The sequence below is a fragment of the Alosa pseudoharengus genome, unplaced genomic scaffold (genome assembly GCF_046254945.1).
Source record: "Alosa pseudoharengus isolate Yale_2024_CS ecotype anadromous, Long Island Sound unplaced genomic scaffold, YU_APseudo_1.1 YU_APseudo_1.1_scf_19, whole genome shotgun sequence".
NCBI lineage: Eukaryota > Metazoa > Chordata > Actinopteri > Clupeiformes > Clupeidae > Alosa > Alosa pseudoharengus.
The window spans coordinates 3,958,386-3,980,433 of record NW_027468657.1 but is presented as its reverse complement, the minus strand read 5'-3'; the positions used below and the strand labels follow the sequence as shown (position 1 = coordinate 3,980,433).

The 22,048-nt window shown below is 42.7% G+C and overlaps 1 long non-coding RNA gene across 1 annotated transcript; it reads left to right on the top strand.

Annotated features, from left to right (window-relative positions):
- The first annotated feature begins 817 nt into the window (after window positions 1-817).
- On the top strand, window positions 818-2,143 carry LOC143133004 (uncharacterized). Its single transcript, XR_012988401.1, has 3 exons — window positions 818-1,186; window positions 1,639-1,684; window positions 1,823-2,143. It is a non-coding gene; the product is annotated as an uncharacterized LOC143133004 (long non-coding RNA).
- The last annotated feature ends 19,905 nt before the right edge of the window (window positions 2,144-22,048 follow it).

Genomic DNA, 22,048 nt, shown 5'->3' with positions numbered 1-22,048 from the left:
TAATAGCCTATACAGGAATAGAATAGTAGGGGAAAAGAAAGTCCACAGATAAAGGCCGGTTCTGAACAGAACAACAAAAGCAAAGCCTGGAAATCAGGCTCTGCCATTGCAGGCCTTCCTAATGCTTAATTCTTGACTGTGTGTACTATGATGGATTCTTTCATGGCTAAATCATAAAACACTGTAATACAATTTGTTCTCAAATACATAAACAGGTTAACACTTGTTCAGAACATATTTATGAGACCATTAAACAAATGTGATGATTGATAAGCAATAAAATAGAAGAAAGGTCGGTCCACTTTGTGTACAAAATGATTCACCAGGATGAAGAAAACATTCTGTCCACAAAACAAAAGTTGTTTATCAGTGTTTTGATTAAATTAATTCTGTAGCAGATATTTATTGTGAATTCAGAAATGTCTGCATGTTTGTTCATGTATCAGGTTTTGACTGTATTGAAGATGGAGAAGTGGAAAGAAGAGGGGAGAGCCGAGGAGAGGAAGATGAAGGTGAAGAAGCAGAGAGAGTTTCTCAGATCAGCAGCAGGTGAGAGAAACTTTCAGCTGTCAAGCACACACATGAGACACACACACACACAGACACACATACATACACACACACACACACACACGCACACACACATACACACACACATACTGTACACACACACACACACACACACACACACACACACAAACACACACACACACACACACACACACACACACCTGAAACACACCTGAAACACAAGAACACAGCAATCACATCTAAGACATGCACAAATGCACAACCAAAACACATAAAAGATGAGAGATTGTCCTCAGTGTGTCTCTGTGTCCTCCAGGACCCCATGCTCTACTCCTGATCATTGGAGTGGATACGTCATTCACAGAGACACACAGAAGAGCAGTGCAGCAACACATGGAGCTGCTGGGTGAGAGAGTCTGGAGTCACACTATAGTGCTGTTCACCAGAGGGGACTGGCTGGGAGACACGAGCATTGAGCAGCACATTGAGAGTGGAGGAGAGGCTCTGCAGTGGGTTGTAGAGAAATGTGGGAACAGGTATCATGTTGTAGACAATAAGAAGAGGGATGGTGGCCAGGTGACAGAGCTGCTGGACAAGATAGAGGAGATGGTGGCAGGAAACAATGGAGACTGGAACATGGAGGAACCCCCTATTTGTGAGTAATGTTTTTCCACATTTCACATTCAGCCCCAGCCCACCCCATCACCCTAACAGGATCATGTTAAAATATTATTTTTGCTTTGTTTTTTACATTATATTCCCCGTCTCGGTTTCCTGGATTCCTAGTTTTTTCTATGTAGGCCTGTTTATGACTGCTATGTTTGTGTGTGGCTATTTTGTTTTCAATGCATGGACTTTAAAAAACACATTGATAAAGATAGACACAAAAAAGACACATTTCCTCCTGTCATTCCGCCTGTTCATGTCTTTGTTCTCCACTGTGGAGCCCGCACCACACTTAGAGAACCACTGGCTTTAAGGAACATTTTCCATCTACCCCACTGTTATTGAATGCACATGTATTATAACTCTGGGATGGATGACATGCAGTTGTAAGTGTGGTATATGATAGATGTACTGTCTAATCTTGTCTACCCTTTTTTATAGCATTAGGAGACAATGCAGTGACTACCAATGAGTTTATTAGACTTTGGTAAGTGTATACTTTATGTGTGTTTATTCATTTAATGGGCCTAGAAATGGGGAGGAATTATCACAATATACCACATGGCACAACCTTATGTGCAACACGGTATCATGCAAATTACACTCTCTGCTTATGTCTCTACAGTGACCTGACTGCCAGTCTGCTGACAAAAGACCACTTCAGGTGCTCTGTGTGTACAGACGTGCTGAATGACCCAGTCTCCATCCCCTGTGGACACAGTTTCTGCAGGCAGTGCATCACCACATACTGGGCCCAGCCAAACCATGCAGGACACTATGCCTGTGCCCAGTGCTCACAGACATACAGCTCCTGTCCTGCACTTTACACAAACTCAGCCTTAGCAGAGGTGGTCCACAAGCTCCAGCACTTTAGTCCTGTTCTTCCTGCTCACTGCTACGCTGGTCCTGGAGATGTGGTCTGTGATATCTGCACTGGGAGCAAACTCAGAGCCTGTCTGAACTGCTCTGCCTCCTATTGTGAGTCTCATGTCAGAGAGCACTACACAGTTCCAGCACTGCAGAGACATAGACTGACAGAATGTACACACCAAGACCAAAAGCCCCTGGATATTAAGTGTGATGTTAAGACTGAAGCCCTCAGCCCGGTTTGATTTGCTGGGTGTGTGAAGAAGATAATCTAAGTGTGGAACACTTAAGATAAATATTCTGATTGGAAAATCTAATGATGTATTAATTCTATGAGACTTCTGTTATTCAAGATTTTAGGATATTAATTTGTTACATTTATTTAAGTACAATATGCAGTGAAATGCTTACTCCTCTGACTTAAATGACAATATTAACAACAATATGTGCAATATTAATATTATACATATAACAATATGTGCTATATTAGTATTATGTACACAGTGAAGGAGACATTTTTATGAAATAGAAGTGATTATTAATAATTGTATATGTATTAGAAGTGAATACTAATCTACATTTATTACATAGAAGTGATTAACATTTCATTTTCTTATATTCTGTGTATGCTTTCTATACATTCAGTACTGTGCATCAACTTTGCTTTGTCTGTCATTTGCCCTCTCCATGTCACGATTTTCTAATAAAGGTCATGCGACCCCCTTTGTCACGAGTTAAGGGTATTCTGCCTGAGACAGTAATATTAGGAATATCTCAACAGGAACTAGAATGCTGAAGGATGTATATATATTGTATTGACCAATTATCTACTTACTTGTAGTAGCCACATGACTTGCGTATGGCGCATGGATCACATGCTATGTCCAAGAAGTGTACATGTATTGTTGTATTTCTGCATGTATGAGGATTTTTGGAAAAGACCATTGTACTCATGTGATTTGTATTACCAATGTAATTAACATGCTTCGCCCTAGAGAACTTTGAGTAGTGTTACTGGAACATGCTGTTGCTAGTGACCTGCTCCCGGTATCGTGAATAAACCTGCAGTGGTTCCTCACACCTGAGTGTTGCCTGGATATTTTTGACCACAACAGTGTACACTACTCACAAAAAGTTAGGGATATCTGGCTTTTGGGTGAAATGTAATGTTTCATTATAGAAAGTACTGAAACATTGAACTGTTGGACATGCACATTCAAAAGTTTAGAGAAGGTCACATTAAGTTCACCTGTAAAGGTTATAGTGGATTTTAGGTTCATCCTGAAATTTCATCCGATAGCCGAATATAGACTTTTTGTGAGTAGTGTACAGTATACACAGTATATTCTGTGATCAATGTCTCACTGTTGAATGCTTCTCATCATGTAAGTGAAAATATTGTATGGCACCTCGAAGGAGTTTGGACCAACCTTATTTGGTAAGTGGCGTCAGTCTAGTTGTAAGATGGTCTGCATAGTAGACTATTGGCAGCTGGTGTCCATCATTGAGACGATCAGCCAAGTGATTTGACCCTGAACACACACCTCCTTCCCCTCATTCTTGAGCAAATAGGCGATGTAGTGATTATGACTGTGCATTCCTGCCAATACGTTTCTACAGCAACACAGTACAATGCACTGTTCATGGCTGATCAACTGTTTATTTCTGCCACGAGTACATTATCATATAGATTTTCTTTTGACTTTGTTGACTTGCTTAGTCAAAACATTTGGGAGGAGAACTTTTGCCTATGAGGCATTTATACACAAACATCAAATTCCCAAGTTGACCTTCCAAATTTGCAACAAGAGCAGCAAGTAAAAAGCGTGTTTGGCAAGGTCTCTAGCCAGGGTCATGGAGTGTCCTGCAGGGCTGGTGGTGCAGGAGCCAGGGTCATGGAGTGCCCTGCAGGGCTGGTGGTGCAGGAGCCAGGGTCATGGAGTGCCCTGCAGGGCTGGTGGTGCAGGAGCCAGGGTCATGGAGTGCCCTGCAGGGCTGGTGGTGCAGGAGCCAGGGTCATGGAGTGCCCTGCAGGGCTGGTGGTGCAGGAGCCAGGGTCATGGAGTGCCCTGCAGGGCTGGTGGTGCAGGAGCCAGGGTCATGGAGTGCCCTGCAGGGCTGGTGGTGCAGGAGCCAGGGTCATGGAGTGCCCTGCAGGGCTGGTGGTGCAGGAGCCAGGGTCATGGAGTGTCCTGCAGGGCTGGTGGTGCAGGAGCCAGGGTCATGGAGTGTCCTGCAGGGCTGGTGGTGCAGGAGCCAGGGTCATGGAGTGTCCTGCAGGGCTGGTGGTGCAGGAGCCAGGGTCATGGAGTGTCCTGCAGGGCTGGTGGTGCAGGAGTCTACTGTGCAGACAGAAGTCAAGCAGGATCCATGCGTGCACCCCTATGCTATGCCTAACCTAGGGCAATGGGAGGCATGATGGGGAGGTGGTGGGTTGGAAGCGAGTTATCAAACAAAAGTCAAAGTCTGCTTTATTGTCAATTTCTTCACATGTCAAGACATACAAAGAGATCGAAATTACGTTTCTCACTATCCCACGGTGGAGACAAGACATAATTTTACCAATTAAGTCCACAGACAAATATAACATTCAAGTAAACAATACAAATAAATAAGAAGGCACATACAATGAATAAATAAGAGCAGCAAAATTGGGTATAAATTGTGCAATTGTGCATAGTCAATATAGTAGTGCAAAGTCAGGCCAATAAATGGCTGAGGTAGTTCTGTTTGACCTAAGTAAGCAAGTGGCATAGCGGTGCAAGTTATGTAAGAGGAGCAGAAGTGTGTTGTGTTTTCAGGACAACAACAACAAGTTGCAAAGTGTGCAAGTGTACAAGTGGAGTAGTGCAAGTGGAGTAGTGCAAGGCAGCCATTGTGGGTCCAAAGTCCAGGATGTTATGTAGCTGAGGGTGGAGGTGGGAGAGAGTTCAGCATCCTAAAAGCCTGGTGTATGAAGCTGTTGGTGAGTCTGGTGGTGCGGGAGCGCAGGCTTCTGTACCTCTTCCCAGAGGGCAGTGGATCAAACAAATTGTGAGTGGGGTGACTTGCATTGTGGCAATTGTGACAATTGTGGTCGCCTTGCAGGTGAGGTGGGTGGTGTAAATGTCTTTCAGGGAGGGGCGTGAAGCACCAATAATCCTTCCAGCTGTGTTCACTATGCGCTGCAGGGCTTTCCTGTTGTATTCAGTGCAGCTTCCGCCCCACTAAGCGATACAGCTGGAGAGGATGCTCTCAATGGTGCCTCGGTAGAATGTGGTCATGATGGCTGGTAGAGCACTTGGTCGACTGAGTTTCCGCAGGAAGTAGAGGCGGCGCTGGGCTTTCTTCGCCAGTGATGCAGTGTTGGTGGTCCAGGAGAGGTCTTCACTGATGTGCACCCCCAGGAATTTGGTGCTGCTCACTCTCTCCACCACAGCACCGTCGATGGTCAGTGGCAGGTGTTGGGTGTGACCTCTCCGGAAGTCAACAACAATCTCCTTGGTCTTGCTGACGTTCAGCAGGAGGTTGTTGTCCCTGCACCACGTGGTCAGGAGGTCGATCTCCAACCTGTATTGAGTCTCGTATCTTGGTGATGAGACCCACCAGAGTTGTGTCATCAGCAAATTTCACTATGTGATTGTTGCTGTAGGTTGCAGTGCAGTCATGCGTCAGCAGGGTGAAGAGCAGCGGACTGAGCACGCAGCCTTGGGGGGCCCCCGTGCTCAGTGTGATGCTGCTTGAGATATTGTTGCCAACACGTACTACTTGAGGTCTCTGACAGAGGAAGTCCAGTAGCCAGTTGCAGAGGCCAGTTGCAAACCAAATGTTGCCACATGAAAGGGTAGGCTGGGAATAAATTACCAGATAAGAGTGATGCTGTTGGCGAGGAAAATGTCATCACGCTCCTGCCAAACTTCCTCCGTTTAGAATGTCATTAAATAGCTCTTTTGTGCTAAACATAAAGCACCATTATCTAACGTTTTTGGGATTTTCATTTGAAGAATGTTGTAAATATAGACCATGAACATAAATGTAAGGGGATGCAATGGTATATTTTTTATTTGCAATACTCAAACTCAAAAGTGTCAGACATTGTAATGGCCGCAGCCACACAGGTCACTGCATTTGCACCTCGTTACTTTGCTGGCCAAGTTACTGTGTTTCCTTCTGTGTGATCGTGTCAGGTCAGTTTGCTCAGTTAGCATCATGGCAGATGTCTTTGTACATAGTAAAGTCATTTTTTGTTGACCTCTTTTATTAATGTTGGTCTTGGTAAACATTTCAACATTTTGGGTAATTTGAACCAACAACTCCTGTGTCCTCTTCCCTCACTGTTTGGTCCTTTACAGACATACCGTAATAACTTAACATTACTGTATATGACATAATATATCATTTCTGGGAGCATCACACACAGTATCCTCTCTGGCAAAATATCGGGGATGTCTTAAATGGAGTACCCAGCATGGCATGCCTCCACATCAGTGTTACCACAGGCTAGGGGTGTAACGGTACACAGAAGTCACGGTTCGGTTCATACCTCGGTTCGGACATCACGGTTCGGTACGAGTTCGGTACAATGGAGGGAAAAGCAAAACAAAAATTGCAGAAAGCATTTTTTTGTATTGTGCATGTCTCAGGCTGTACCACCTAGTGTCATACAGTCTATTCCCTGAGCTATCTGCAACAGCCTGAAGTGTGTAAGATGTAGGCTAAACAGTACAATAAGTACCCAGACTCAATCTGTAACTTGTAAACAAAATAAGACAATCAGCTATAAAACTGAAAATAGGCCTTACAGCATCTCTTATTTCTGAAAGTGCATATTATTATAGAATAATAATGTTTAAAAATCCACTTAAGCAAGACCTTCAACATCTGTGTTTAGTTGTATATGGAAGGGTCAACAGTTTGCCTCAATATTTTTCAGTGTGTGTACAGTAATAATCTAGCCTACTAACTGTGAAAATATCACACTATTTTGCCTTCTTTTAAAAAATGAAATTGCTCCTTTCATTTCATAAACAGACTACAACTAGAAGTCACGTGACTTTGCCCTTCCACGTTAACTCACTGTAGTATGGTTTGTTTATTAGCCTGGTTAGCGTTGACACTTTCTTTTACTGTCTGTGCACTTAACACTACCAGCTCCTCATGTGAGAAGTTACAAGTTACTCCAACATAAAGGTAATTACCACGCGATTTACATAGGATTTACATTTAAGCCATAGGTTTTGGCCCTATTTGTATATCCAAAGGCTTGTAAAGCGCAGGGGAAGTTTTTTTCCCCTCTCGTTTCAGTGATTGGTAGCCTACTACATCATCTGGATGATGGCTTCGAATATGTGTAGCATGTTATTTTTCCACTCACATACCCAACAACTGCTGAACAACGCAGACACACAGTTTCATCTTACCACTCTCTTGCCTGTACTACTGTAACTTAACTAAAGTTCTCAAACTTGCGATCTTAAAGAGACCAGTGGATCCTCTAACTCTTGTGGGTCACCACCACCTTAGTGCTGCTATCTCTGACTAACGACCGACGACATGACAAAAAAAAAAAACATAGGCGCCAGAGCTTCAGAGCTAAGGAGGCTACAGATTAGCGTTAGGTGTCGCTAAAGAACTCTCGTAACTCTCGTACGGTAGGCTACTTAACAGTAATTGCGCATTAATTCGCACACAAGTTTTATGTATTTTTATACCGTGTATTCTCCGTGTAAATTCATGCACCGAACCGTGACGCCCGTACCGTTTCGGTTCAATACGAATACATGAACCGTTACACCCCTACCACAGGCCTCTTCCATCACCCAGAGGAGAGTTGCCTATTGGTGGGGTTGTACAGTACAAGTCCCACATACAGTATGTCTGCTACAGTGTAGCAGTTCAAATGATACTGGACCCTCACTGCAGCCCTCTGTAGATGTAACCTGTGGTTACGGCCCGGGTCTCATTTTGAGACACTTCTGCTTCTGACTTCCTCTTCTGTCACTTGTTATCTTCAATCTCTCGCTCCTTCTCTTCTTCCTCCTCTTCCTCCTTCACCTCCTCCTTATCTTCCTAGTCATAATCCTCCTCTTATTTCAATACATTTCACTAAAATGCAGCTCTGGAAAAAATTAAGAGACCACTGCGCATTCTTTGGATGTCATCCTACGTTTGCTGAGTGACATTCCAATGTGTTGGTCATATTCAAATTTGCAGTAGTCTTTATTTATTTTATTTTTTAACATGATATAATATTTGAATTTGGCTAGAGTTTAATGTACCAATTTAAGTTTAATTTCACTGCTGGTTGCCAATTGGAAATTAATGAAGAATCTGAATTTTATCTGAATAATTTGCTGGGTGATTCCATACTTTTGAATGGTAGTTTCATGAATATTTTAGTTGAGGGGACACTGTGGTGCAAGTGGCTGCAGTGTCATGGTCTAAGTGGGGACCCCCGGGTTCCAATCCAACCTGCCGTCATTTCCCGACTCAGCCCATCTCTCTCTCTCTCCTGCTTCACCCCATCTCTCTCTCTCTCTCCTGCTCACCCCATCTCTCTCTCTCTCTCTCTTGCTCACCCCATCTCTCTCTCCTGCTTCACCCCATCTCTCTCTCTCTCCTGCTTCACCCCATCTCTCTCTCTCTCCTGCTCACCCCATCTCTCTCTCTCTCCTGCTTCACCCCATCTCTCTCTCCTGCTCACCCCATCTCTCTCTCTCTCTCCTGCTTCACCCCATCTCTCTCTCTCTCCTGCTCACCCCATCTCTCTCTCTCTCCTGCTTCACCCCATCTCTCTCTCCTGCTTCACCCCATCTCTCTCTCCTGCTCATCCCATCTCTCTCTCTCTCCTGCTTCACCCCATCTCTCTCTCTCTCTCCTGCTCACCTGCTCCTCCCACTCTTCAGTGTCCTATCTGAATTTAGGCAAAAGCCCCACAAATATACTAACAATAAAAATAACGATCTAATCAAGTCATATTTAGATAGTTTAATGAATGATACTGTTAATACTTAACAGTATATTAGCCTACACAATCGGCCTACTCACTGAACCACCTTGCTTATTGTCTTTGCACTTTGCTTATTGTGTCAGAAGATTCATATGATTTAAAATGGCATATCTTACATAGACAGTGTTGCAGAACTGTTTGGATTTACATGCAAGTTGGTTCAATATTGCAAACAACTCATCTATATTATATTTTACCACGTCTGCTCACGGACCACTTGGGATAGCTTGCGGACCACCACTTTGAGAAACACTGGTGTACACTATATTGACAAAAGCTTTGAGACACATGGCCTTTACACCTAGAAGCCTATATGACATCCCATTCTAAATCTTTAGGCAGAGGATACATCACAGCCTCCATCACAGCTTCCACTCATCGGGGAAGGATTTCCACAAGATTTTGGAATTTGTCTGTGGGAATCTTGTCCATGCAGTCAGAAGAGCAGTCCAACCCAAAGGTGTTTTATGAGGTTTAGGTCAGGACTCTGTCTGGGCCGTTCAAGTTGTTCCACACCAAACTCACCCAACCTTTACGGACCTCGTCTTATGCACCCCATGACAGTGCCACACTTTTAACAAATACCTGTGAATGCTAACTGCATGACAGCAGTTGTATCAGCTCAACAGATGGATGTGGATGAACAAGCACTATTCGCCTTATTCGCCCGGCGGCCAGAGCAAGGCTAGGGTACACTTGCCGTTACACTTAAGTCCAGCAGATGGTGGAGGTGATGCACTCTGTTTGCAAACTACCAAAAAAACTCACTGAAGAAGAAGAACAGGCCAGCGAGCCCTTCTTCTTTTTCTGTGAGCTTTTTTTTTGGCAGTTTGCAAACGGAGTGCATCACCTCCATCTGCTGGACTGAGGTGTAATGGCAAGTCTACCCTGTAGCCTGGTTCTGGCCGCCGGGTGAATAAGGCGAATTAGGTGGGGAGTGAGACTTTGTTGCCGTACTGCTGACAGGATTTGGAAGAAAAACTAATACCTAACAAATTCAGTGCTTGCCATAGGCACCATGTATTTGGCACCCTTGATTTGTGTTGTGTAGTTTTTGTGAGTTGTATTCATGTGGCAGTCATCATATACAGTTAATATATTGGCCTGTTGAGGAACATGACCTTAACTCATGCCCATCATTCACCTTCTGTATCTCCCGCTGATGAACATTACTGAACCAAACACCCCATATGATTAGTCGGTTCATTACCTTGATAGGCGTGTCTGTATAAACAACCTGCTGGAGATTGGCCCCATGGATGTACTCATTAGCAATGAGGATCAGGGATGTCCGATATTGGCTTTTTTGCCGATATCCGATATGCCGATATTGTCCAACTCTCAAATTTCGATTCCGATATCAGCCGATACCGATGTCGATATGTGGGTTATTTTTCCTCAAAACTAATTTAGGTAACATCACATATCTCCTGTTGTGGAATTAACACAACATGCTTAATGTTATTGTGATGCCCCACTGGATGCATTCTTGAATGCAACAAGGCTTTCCAAATGTTAACATTGTCTGTGCAAAATAAGAAAAATTCTTCAACTTAATTTAGGGAAAAAGTGTCATGTTTATTTTTTAATTGTCTCAAACAACAGTTTGGATTACACTCTCCCTGAGATGAAAATGCCCACAACAAATAGGGCAAATTTGACTTCTTCACAAATGATAAAACATTGTACCTGAACAACTATGTGCAACATAGCAGAATGTAAAGCCAACTAAAATAACAGGCATAGTGTATGACAGGCTACCCTTTTTCTGTGTTAAATGAGCCTGCATTTGTAGGATGCTTCATGAACTGTTTCTTTAACTAAAACTCAATCACCTTAATTGAATGAATGCACAAATATGAGTCAATTACAATGTGGCAAGCAACTATACTGCACAATTTTGAAAACATTTGTTTGAGCTACAAAAAATACTTCAGGCTTGAGGTGAAGTACATAACGGGCCATACCCACAATCAGGCTTGGAATTTCACCATTTTAGGGGCAAGGCCACTTGGCCTTCAGTTGGGCATATTTGGTGGGGGGCACAAAGGCCACATGTCAGGGCACCAAGGCCAAAGTTAACTATACAGTAGTAGGCTATAAAAATGATCAAAGTTGTATTCACTGCAGTAGACCTGCATCACTGTATACAAAAACATAAAACATGACATATTACATATAACTGTAAATCATCTGATCATCTAATATTTTCAGATATCTAGGCTATATTTAACATTTATTTTATGATATGTTATGAAATCATGTATTGAACAATTTAAGCACAATTCAGCTTTAAGAAACTCAAATAGCCTAGATGCATGCTTAGCATTTTGTGATCATTTCACAAACTCTTACAGTCAGCTGTCCTCTGATTTACCAATATCTAGGCGACATTTGTAATATTTGTTTTGTATTTGGCCCGTTATGAAATAATGTGGAACAATTTAAACACAGTGTAAAACCCAAATATAAACACAGTGTTAAATCCCAAATTTGGAGACATCCATGTATGTTGAAATTTACTGCAAATTCAAAACAAGATTAGTCTGGAACGGCTAACTGTACAGGGGATTTACACCTTTCTGTTCGGTAAGGTCTGCTGTTTATTCTGATATATGGTTTGTCATATGTTAAACGAAGGGTTCTGAAGTATTCCACCGAGATGAATGGGTAAGGAGATGGACGCAAAACCTTCAGTAGAATTTATGATTGAATGATATTATTTACTTTTCTCGCGAACCGTTCACCACAGCAATTAGCGGCTAACATCGTTTAAAAGCTGAGAAAAAGCTCTTTCATGTGATACTTGTGATGTCTGTGTGATGAGTAGGCTACTTCGCGAGTAGTTCAACTGAGAAGAATGGGTTAATTTGGACGCACTTTCTTGCGCTGTCACTTTCTCCACTGCGTAATTTGCCCATAGGTATATATATCGCTATTAGTAGGACGCAAAGCAGAATATTTAAAGAAGGGGGCACCAAGGCCACCGTGGCCTGTAAACCTCTGATTTTCAAAGGGGCGTCACGGCCAACTCAAGGGGCTACGACGGCCATGGCCAATTCCAAACCACAGACATAATGTTGAAACAGAGCGAGCAAGTTTGTTACTGCAGCCATCCACACTTGTTTGTATGCTTCAAGACGCAGCTTGATGAGGTCATCATCTGTGCGCCGGTAAACGCTTCAGGAGCGCATAGGCACTATTTGGGTGTAACGCAAGCATTATTTTATCGGTTTTAAGGCAAAAAAAATCCGATAACGATATTAACAGATATTACATTTTTATGCTAATATCGGGCCGATAATATCGGTGGGCCGATATTATCGGACATCTCTAATGAGGATCTGTGTCTCACTTTTGGCTACAGCCATCATCCGCACAATGTTGGGGTGAGATAAATGCCTGCAAAAGGAGATTAAAGGTGAGGATTGAGTTTATGCCGTAGACCCTCTGATAAAAGCACTGTGTAGTATACTCCTACTCTATGTGTTTGGACATTTTGATTCATATGTCTGTGAAATTACAATATTCATATAATACCTGATTGATTAAGTAGAAATTGGATTACTGATTATTATTTGATTCACACCACAATGAAATGCCTTTTCAATACTTAGGGTACAAGTCCTATTGAACAGTAAAGCGTACACTTAAATACTTAGGGTACAAGTCCTATTTAACAGTAAAGTGTACACTTAAATACTTAGGGTACAAGTCCTATTTAACAGTAAAGCTTACACTTAAATACTTAGGGTACAAGTCCTATTTAACAGTAAAGCGTACACTTAAATACTTAGGGTACAAGTCCTATTTAACAGTAAAGCGTACACTTAAAAGCAGAAACAGATACAGAGAGGAAGAGAGAGATGTAATAACATAAGAACACCTGTTTTAATTACAGTAGTTACAATAGTTATTAGTTATTCTAGTAGTTATAATAATGAGGCTATGGAATTATTCTCTGTAATTTGTATATGATCTAAGCCAGTTGTTCCCAAACTTTTTTCCCCACGTCCCACCACATTCTGACTCAGCTTGCGTACCCCCACCATCCGACACATAAAAACGCAACATATTCTATTGACTCATTCCAGGCATCATGTTTAATTAGCCGCCCTACATGATAACAAATAGCAAAATCAAAATGGGAAACTGGTCTATGAGCTCACACTAAAAAACAGTGTGGAGAACAACATTATGAAACACAAAGAACAAAGAGAACACAGGCGTAAGATTAAAGGAAAATCATTTTTAACACCTTTCCCACATTGCCCTTTTCATCTAGTGGAAGCTTGCGTACCCCCGGGGGTACACGTACCACAGTTTGGGAATCCCTGATCTAAGCAAAAAAAGGCCAAAGCAATCTCATTTGTGGAGTTTGATTTGTTTCGGTGGTGAATTGCTGAGCTACTCAGGCACACACAGAGACACACACAGACATCTTTGTAGCATGTGTTATGCATTTTCTGATCACTAAACCTTTAATTGCAAATGTCACTAGCGGTCGACTCTGCACCTATGAATGATACTGTTCAGCAGTGGGTGCTGCATATTATGGTGACATGCGGTGACATGTACTGATTATGGGACTGCACAAAGGCTTAGTGCATTCATTGAAAAATGAAAAGGCACAGCATACGCATTCTGCTGACTGGCCAAGTCACTGTTTATGCTGCACTCTTCAATTTACATACATCTACCCCAGAGTGAGAAGAGAGACTCTTACAAAGCTATTATGAACTCATTTGTTGTGACTGGACTGTCTCCTACTGGCATAATCTTTACAGCAGCTGGTGTTCCCTGGTATGATCCCCTGTAAACGTTTCCATAAGAGCCATGGCCGATGCATGCTGTATAATCAACACTAATTGTGGTTTCATCCACAAAGGGAGTTTTCACTTGGAAGGCTAGAAGAAAAGGACATGCAATACCATAAATTATACATCAAACACACATGTATGTCCAATAATTTGACATCTTGATTTACATTTCATTAATGATAATTAAAAATAAATAAATATTGTTTTCAGTAAATGGTTCATCTCCTGAAGTAAAACTTAGGATTACCTGGACTAACCAAAAATCTTTGCACAAACCTTGTCTCTTCGCATCAGGTTCTTTTCCATGTGCTGGCTGCTGTTGTCCTGCTGTGGTCTCTTTTGTGCCACCTCCTCTGACTCCTCTGGTTGGTGGGATCAGACTTAATGACTAATTTCATTTCAACCAAGGAACAATACACATTCAAACACAAAATGCACAACAACTGTGGCAGGACAAAAAAAAAGACATTTTGTTTATCAGAAACTTGATCGTAAATGGTTGTTTTTCTTTTTAAAATCTGTTTTATATCAATTACCTGGCCATTATTGGTGGCACAGATGTGTGGGACTGCACATGGCGTATGTTAGGACGCGTGTCATATCAAATGGGCGTATGTTAGGACGCGTGTCATATCAAATGGGCGTATGTTAGGACGCGTGTCATATCAAATGGGCGTATGTTAGGACGCGTGTCATATCAAATGGGCGTATATTGGGACGCGTGTCATATCAAATGGGCGTATGTTAGGACGCGTGTCATATCAAATGGGCGTATGTTAGGACGCGTGTCATATCAAATGGGCGTATGTTAGGACGCGTGTCATATCAAATGGGCGTATATTGGGACGCGTGTCATATCAAATGGGCGTATGTTAGGACGCGTGTCATATCAAATGGGCGTATGTTAGGACGCGTGTCATATCAAATGGGCGTATGTTAGGACGCGTGTCATATCAAATGGGCGTATGTTGGGACGCGTGTCATATCAAATGGGCGTATGTTGGGACGCGTGTCATATCAAATGGGCGTATGTTGGGACGCGTGTCATATCAAATGGGCGTATGTTAGGACGCGTGTCATATCAAATGGGCGTATGTTAGGACGCGTGTCATATCAAATGGGCGTATGTTAGGACGCGTGTCATATCAAATGGGCGTATGTTGGGACGCGTGTCATATCAAATGGGCGTATGTTAGGACGCGTGTCATATCAAATGGGCGTATGTTGGGACGCGTGTCATATCAAATGGGCGTATGTTAGGACGCGTGTCATATCAAATGGGCGTATGTTAGGACGCGTGTCATATCAAATGGGCGTATGTTAGGACGCTTGTCATATCAAATGGGCGTATGTTGGGACGCGTGTCATATCAAATGGGCTGGCCAAGCAGCTCAACTGGAGGGGGGTCAATGGGAAAACCTCCTTGGCCTGCCTCCGTCTGAGGGAGGTGATTATTGGTAAGTATATTTGGGCTCTTAACAGAATGTTGATACCAGATGATAATATAAGCTTAAAGGAGAATATTGCCAATTGTTCACTGATCTCTTAACAGCTAGAGCTGCCAGGCAGCTACAGTGCTTCACTCTGGGGGCATGAACATGGGGGCTCATGAACATGCCCCAGAAGGTAGCACTGTAACTGCCTGGCAGCTCTAACTGAACAGTTCAGTGCATCAACTTGAGCTAGGTAGATCAATTGTTCTTTTCTTTTTTTATATAAGCTACAGATGTTTGTTAAATGAGGAATATGGTCTAGGCTACATCTGCATCATGACCTCCTAACACAGATAGTCACATTGAAACAGTAATTATACATGTAAATCTACATCTTATACTACATTTACAGTACAAACATCACACTAACAGAACTGTAAAACTGGGGGGGATACTACAGTATACTACAATACTGAACATACTGAACATTCACACCCCTGGCGACAACCCCTCAGTACAGGAAACCAGAAGAAGGAGAACTTCCTGAGTGAATGCATCAGCTGGGTGATGCATTCACCCCACAGATCTCAGCATAAACCGCCAGCAACGTGCCAGCACGGAATGTGCCTCTCCATGAAGAGTGCTCCACTAGTGCACAGGAGGAATGTGCCTCTCCATGAAGAGTGCTCCACTAGTGCACAGGAGGAATGTGCCTCTCCATGAAGAGTGCTGCACTAGTGCACAGGGGGAATGGCTGCTTCCTATATAAAACATCCAGCGGAGTCGAGCTTCCTTCACTAGCGAGCGAGAAAGAGACACGGTTTATAAAGAAAACTCAGAATCATAGACAAGGTGGGAAAGGTTCAGACAAGGTGGGCAACAGCTGATCTCATCACAGAATTCAAAGTCAACTTATGTGTTTAGTAGGTTATGCTTAAAAACGAAATCAGCTGTGAACTTAAGTCAGCACTACAACACCATGCACCACGAAGATAACTAAAAGTCGGCTACATTGGAGCTGCTAGAGCTGCTGTCGTAGCCGACCTCAATGTAACGCAGGGTTCCCATGGGTCATGGAATTTCAAGAATACCATCAGCAAGTCTATTCCAGACATGGAACGTCAGGGAATTATATCTTTGGGGGGCAAAGTCATGGAATATCAGGGAATTTTGTTGTAGGCTAGGAGTTTAAAATTGACTTGCCAAAATACATTAGGCCTAATACAATATTTACATGCAGCATAGGTGTTATTAGCTTTTCCCATTACTAGGCCTTGCTGGAGTGGTTGTAGTTAGCCCTACCTGTTTTTTTTTTTTACTTTCCCGATTGGTCATGGAAATTCAGGAGTTTTCTCGTCATGGAATTTTATATTTGACTTAGAGTGGAAACCCATTCAAAGATGCACTTACAACAGAGCCTTTTTACTAGAGTCACTATTACCCATTACAGTGGGGAAAAGGTTTATTGTGAATGTGTAATACTTTTTAGTTTATTTCAAGTTCATTGGTGAATAGAAGCAATATTCAAAATATTCAATTAATGCATGTTTAATAAACCGTGCAGACATAGGCTAGGCCTACTGTATATATTTTTAATACTCCTGATTCCTGATATCCCAGTGGTGGATGTGCGCGGTCACATCTGGCCCTCTGACAGCGACAAGAACATTTTGTGGCCCTGGAGGCCAAAACATACACTGCATCGGCAAACCTAATAAAGCCATCAGAAATTTTTTTTGCTGCCATCCAGCTTTTGGAGGGGGAAGTGTGCAAGGCACATTGATGCTTTTCTGGCCTCACAATTAGACCACCAAAAAATGGAGAGGAGGCAGTCTGGGGGTGTTAAACAGCCTGCTTAGCTCGCACTCTGAGCATGACTGCCTAATAGAGACAATAGCAATTCAAACATTTGTAATGTGCAGGCTCAGGGCCACTAAAAGTCTTACCCACTCCACAGTACACCCGTGGCAAATAAATCATAACATGTAAATGTTTGTGTTGACAGAATAATGTTAGAAATAAAACTATCCTTGCATCTCAATGATTGTATTACATTTGAGGGACTAGTTTCTCAGCAGCGGCAGCATTTTACTTTGCTCTAGTTAGTACTGCGCTGAAACAGTGCACTGTACAGCTGCAGCACTGTAGTAGTAGCCTGTATTGAAGTATTGGATTGGAACCTAAGGACTAGGCAACATGGTGATTCAGTGTAAATGTACAAACTGTAAAAATAAATGCTACAGATGGGCACCACAAAATCTCCTTTTCGAGATCCAGAAAGGAAGCAACTGTGGCTTCCTGCTGCTGACTTGGACATCAAGACACCAGGGGAGACTCTACTTAAGAATGTGAGAAATGTGGAATGATCATATTAGACCAGACAACTTTGAAAAAACCCCGCAATATAAATGACCACAAGTCACTGACAACGAATGCGCTTCCATCCGTCTTTCCAGATGCACCAACAGCTACTGATGAACAGGTTATAACTTATGGTTGGCTACTCTAGCTAATAAAGCTAGCCCCTTTCATAATGATAGTCTTACTCAGTCAGGGGTGTCCAAACTTTTTGACTCAAGGGCCACATTGGGTTTTGAAAATTTGCCGGCGGCCCACACAACAAAAAATAATGTGTGTGTATGGGCAAGTGGCGGCTCCAGAAATGGAGAAGAGGGTAAAAAAGTGGACTTAGAAAGAAAATGGAAAGAATTTGAGCTGAACTTTGAAAAATAATGGCAACCAATTTAAGCTCTCAGGAACGCGGAGGGCTCTCTCCTGTTGATGGGAGTACGAGACAGGCCTGGGGAGGCACCCCCACCCCTGCTCCACCCAATCAAATTCCAAAGTGTGTTATAGTCTTGGAAAATGATTTAGCCTCTCCTCTAATGCTACCCCACACAGAAAACAGTGTAGACTGCACTCCTTTACTGTTGTTCACAAATTGGTGATAACAGTAGGCCTTGTCTAATTACTGGACATTTCCCCACAACACTTTAGCTGTTAAATGTCTACTGGGGTGGTTGTTGTCCAATTGAGAGATATTTAAAGAAATGTAGACATTACAAGGGTGATCACAGTTATTTTTGTTTTTCTCTTAGCTGTATCCTCCAAGGTCAACCTCCCTTGGGAGTCTGGAGTGATTCTCTTGTCCATGACCTCTGAGGTCAACCGCCTTAGAGAGTCTGGAGTACTACCAGCTTTTCTTTATGATGACAGCTCTTTTTTCTTTATTCTACGTAATCTATCAAGAAAACCCTGTTTAGTCCTGTAAATAACGGTAAGACTTTGTCTACGACAGACTTGTTGCTCTCATGCTTGCCTAGGATGCTTGTGTGTGTAGCCTGTCTCCGGCGTCATGAATAAAGCTTTGTACACTACCATACCCACGCAGTTTTTACGAAGATTATGGTATTCACCAATGTTGTCTTGTTCTTAGGTAAGAACAGAATCTACGAACACTCAAGAGCACTCTTACGCACATTTGAGAACTGACTTGTTTGTGCAAAATCAATGGTTATTGCATTTTCATCATATCTACAAGTGTAAAATATAATAGAATTCCTTAGAGAAGTCCTTACACAGTGTCTACACACAAGGTCCAAAGGTCCATCAGCGAGGCTGTGATTGTTGTAATCTATAACTGAAAATGAATACATACACACTAGCTCCGCATAAACCTTGTGTCTTACACAATACATTTGGACTCATATAAACAAAATGCAGATCACTGTGTATCTTTAGTGTTTTACACACCTTTTATATTTCTATTTTCTACTTAGACTTTTGTAATATTTGTAATAAATGATGCTATTTCTCATTTTACGACTCTCCTTCTGTTTTGTACACATCTGCTAGACGTACTGTATGTATTTTACAAGTAAAAGCTGTTTTATCCCATGTTGTATATATAATGTGGTATATGGTTACAACTAAGGCTGTCAAAAGATTAAAAAAAAATCTCATTTTGAAATTAATTAATCTAGATTAATCATGATTAAAGTCAATTTTCTTCCTAAAGACTAAAGATTCTTCAATGGCATACATAGCATACATCACAAAATGAATGACTAAACACTTTTATATTATTTAAATGATAATAATGACAGTTATTTTGTTTTAAAGTATTAATTTCTTATCCAAAAACCCATCCGGGGGCCTCGTGCACCTACCATGGTGACTACGGGTAACAGGGAATAAGGGTTCATTTCCAGAGAAGGAGCCTGAGAAACGGTTACCACAAGGAAGGCAGCAGGCGTGCAACAAAAGGGCCCTGGATTTCACACACCGCCACCCAGTTCAAGTCCCTCTGGGTGGCCCTTGTGTTGTTATGTGCAGGTTAACTGAACTGCATTTCCCAGAAAGCAACAGATATATTAAGTGTACACACCAGCAGATGTATGGCGTTAAACGACTCCAAGTTCGCAGCCAAACCCACGCATAGCTGTGTCTGTGTATTATTTGAAGTGCACTACACAACATAACAGCCTCCACCTGCAATGATGTGAGTGCTGCCACACTGTAACACTAGCCCATCCATGTAGGGGCGGACACGGGTGGCACTAGCCCCTCTGCGGTAGTGGCCGACCAGGGGAGTATCAGGCTGAAACTTACTATGCCAGTTCAAACAAATAATTCTATACCGGATGGTGCGTTGCCCGGGTCAGCAAGGTACCTAGACCTAGAGTGGGGGTCTGCACTAGCGTCCGTCAAGCCAGGGCCCGAGGCTTTCATGGTGCCCCCCCCCCCCCCCCCCAGGCTTGGGGTTGGGCGAGAGTGTTCGGCATGGGAGCACAGCAGCAGTGGAGGCTTCCATGCCCACAAAGCCGATCACTTATGTGCGTGCCAAACAGCATGGTCAGCCACCTGAGGCAATGACGGTGAAACCTGCCCTTCTTGTTTAACACATTTTATTGATTTTTGCCAATGAAAAGACAATTCTGAGTGAATCCAACCTATTCTATACCGGATGGTACGTCGGCCGGGTCAACAAGGTACTTAGACCTAGTGTCGGGATCTGCACTAATGTCGGTCGAGCCAGGACCCCAAACCTTTGGAAAGAAAGGTAATTTCTTCTTTAAAGGGGGGAGATGTGTTGTTATGTGCAGGTTAACTGAACTACTTTTCCCAGAATGCAACAGATATACTATAGATATACAGATCAGCAGATGTATGGCGTTAAACGACTGTTGGTGAATCTGCCTTTCCGTAGCCAGATGTGTAATCTGTGCTCTGAGGGTTCGTTGGGAGCGGCACGGTGGCACGCTAGGCGCAAACACCCCGGACGGAGGTTTGTGGTCCACTACTCTGTGGCCCTCAGACTTCCGAGTCCTTCATGGACTGCGAACGAGCTTCAAGTACTGCGGTCGCCACTTGCTAGGATCCCGGGTAGGCTTCCTGAGACTCCCATCCTGGTCTCGTTGCTGCCCAGGAAAACGAAGCAGCACATAGTGGCAATGCGGTGTGCCCTTGTGTGACGCTGAGGTATTGTAAGTGACGGCACCAGCTGTCTGAGTGTCCCTGTCGCCAGGGCCCCATCAGTCCAGGGACTTGAAAGACACGCGAGGGCGCGAGAACTGGTGAATAGCCAACTGACTAGAGCCCTTAGGTAGTAGGAAAGCGCCCAACGCAAAGCAAGTGATAGAGGAGGGTCACCAGTATATAGGTATATTGGGTGCAAAAGTGGCGAGCACATTTTGCATGTGCACACTAAAGTCGTAAATGTGTAACAGTAAAGTTGAAGTTGTACATATTTTTTTATATCTTGTTAACACAAAATAGGGGCTACGGGTTCACAAATCCTATTTACAGGTACACAAATCCTATCCTGTGAGTCACAACTTTCAAGAGTCATGCACTCGACTCTTTTGCTCCAAACGTTGCAGCGCAGTTGGTGCGAAACACATTTGCACATCCGTGTTTCATAATCTGAGAACATGCACAACATTCGTGCATTTGTAAACCCAAATGTGAACTAATGCATCCGAAGTTGTGCATCTGTGAAATAATTTCTCATTAATAAAATTCTACAGATCGCTTTGATTTTCTTGCACGACTACAAGTCAATTGATACAAGTGCTCGAATCTGCTTCTACGAGTGACGAGTGACTTTTGCTCCTGGCTAGGTGATATAATAGGAGCAAAAAGATTTGTATGTGTGCACGTCGAGCAATTGATCGAGAAAACAAGGCGGCCGGATCTGGATCCTGGATCGCGCTCAGACTACCATTAAAAAAATGGTAAAAAAATATGTACAACTTCAACTTTACTGTTACACATTTACGACTTTAGTGTGCACATGCAAAATCTGCAGTTAAATGTGCTCGCCACTTTTGCACCCAATATACCTTCATACACCAACTAAGGGTGTGTGATATATCGAATATACTCGATATATATCCAAAATAAATTTGTGAGATATATAAAATTAGTATATCGTATGTATCGAGTATTTTATTGTCATACACTTTTCAAACGGCAGCCAAAACTTGCCCTGGTTTCGTGTTTAAAACAATCTCCGGTAGCTTTCTCCCTCAGGCAGTAACGTGAGTGACTGAGGGGTAAAAAAAAAAACACTCGCGTCACACACTCACAAACCGCGTGACCATTAGTTCTGAAAGGGAGGGAACTTCATCTTCTAGTTTCTTTCAATTTGCAGTGCGAACACCGGCATAGACAGTGCGACCTAAAGTGAACTACTGTACGAGTTCAAAATGGATGAACAGCTTGTTCCTAAGAGCCAGTTA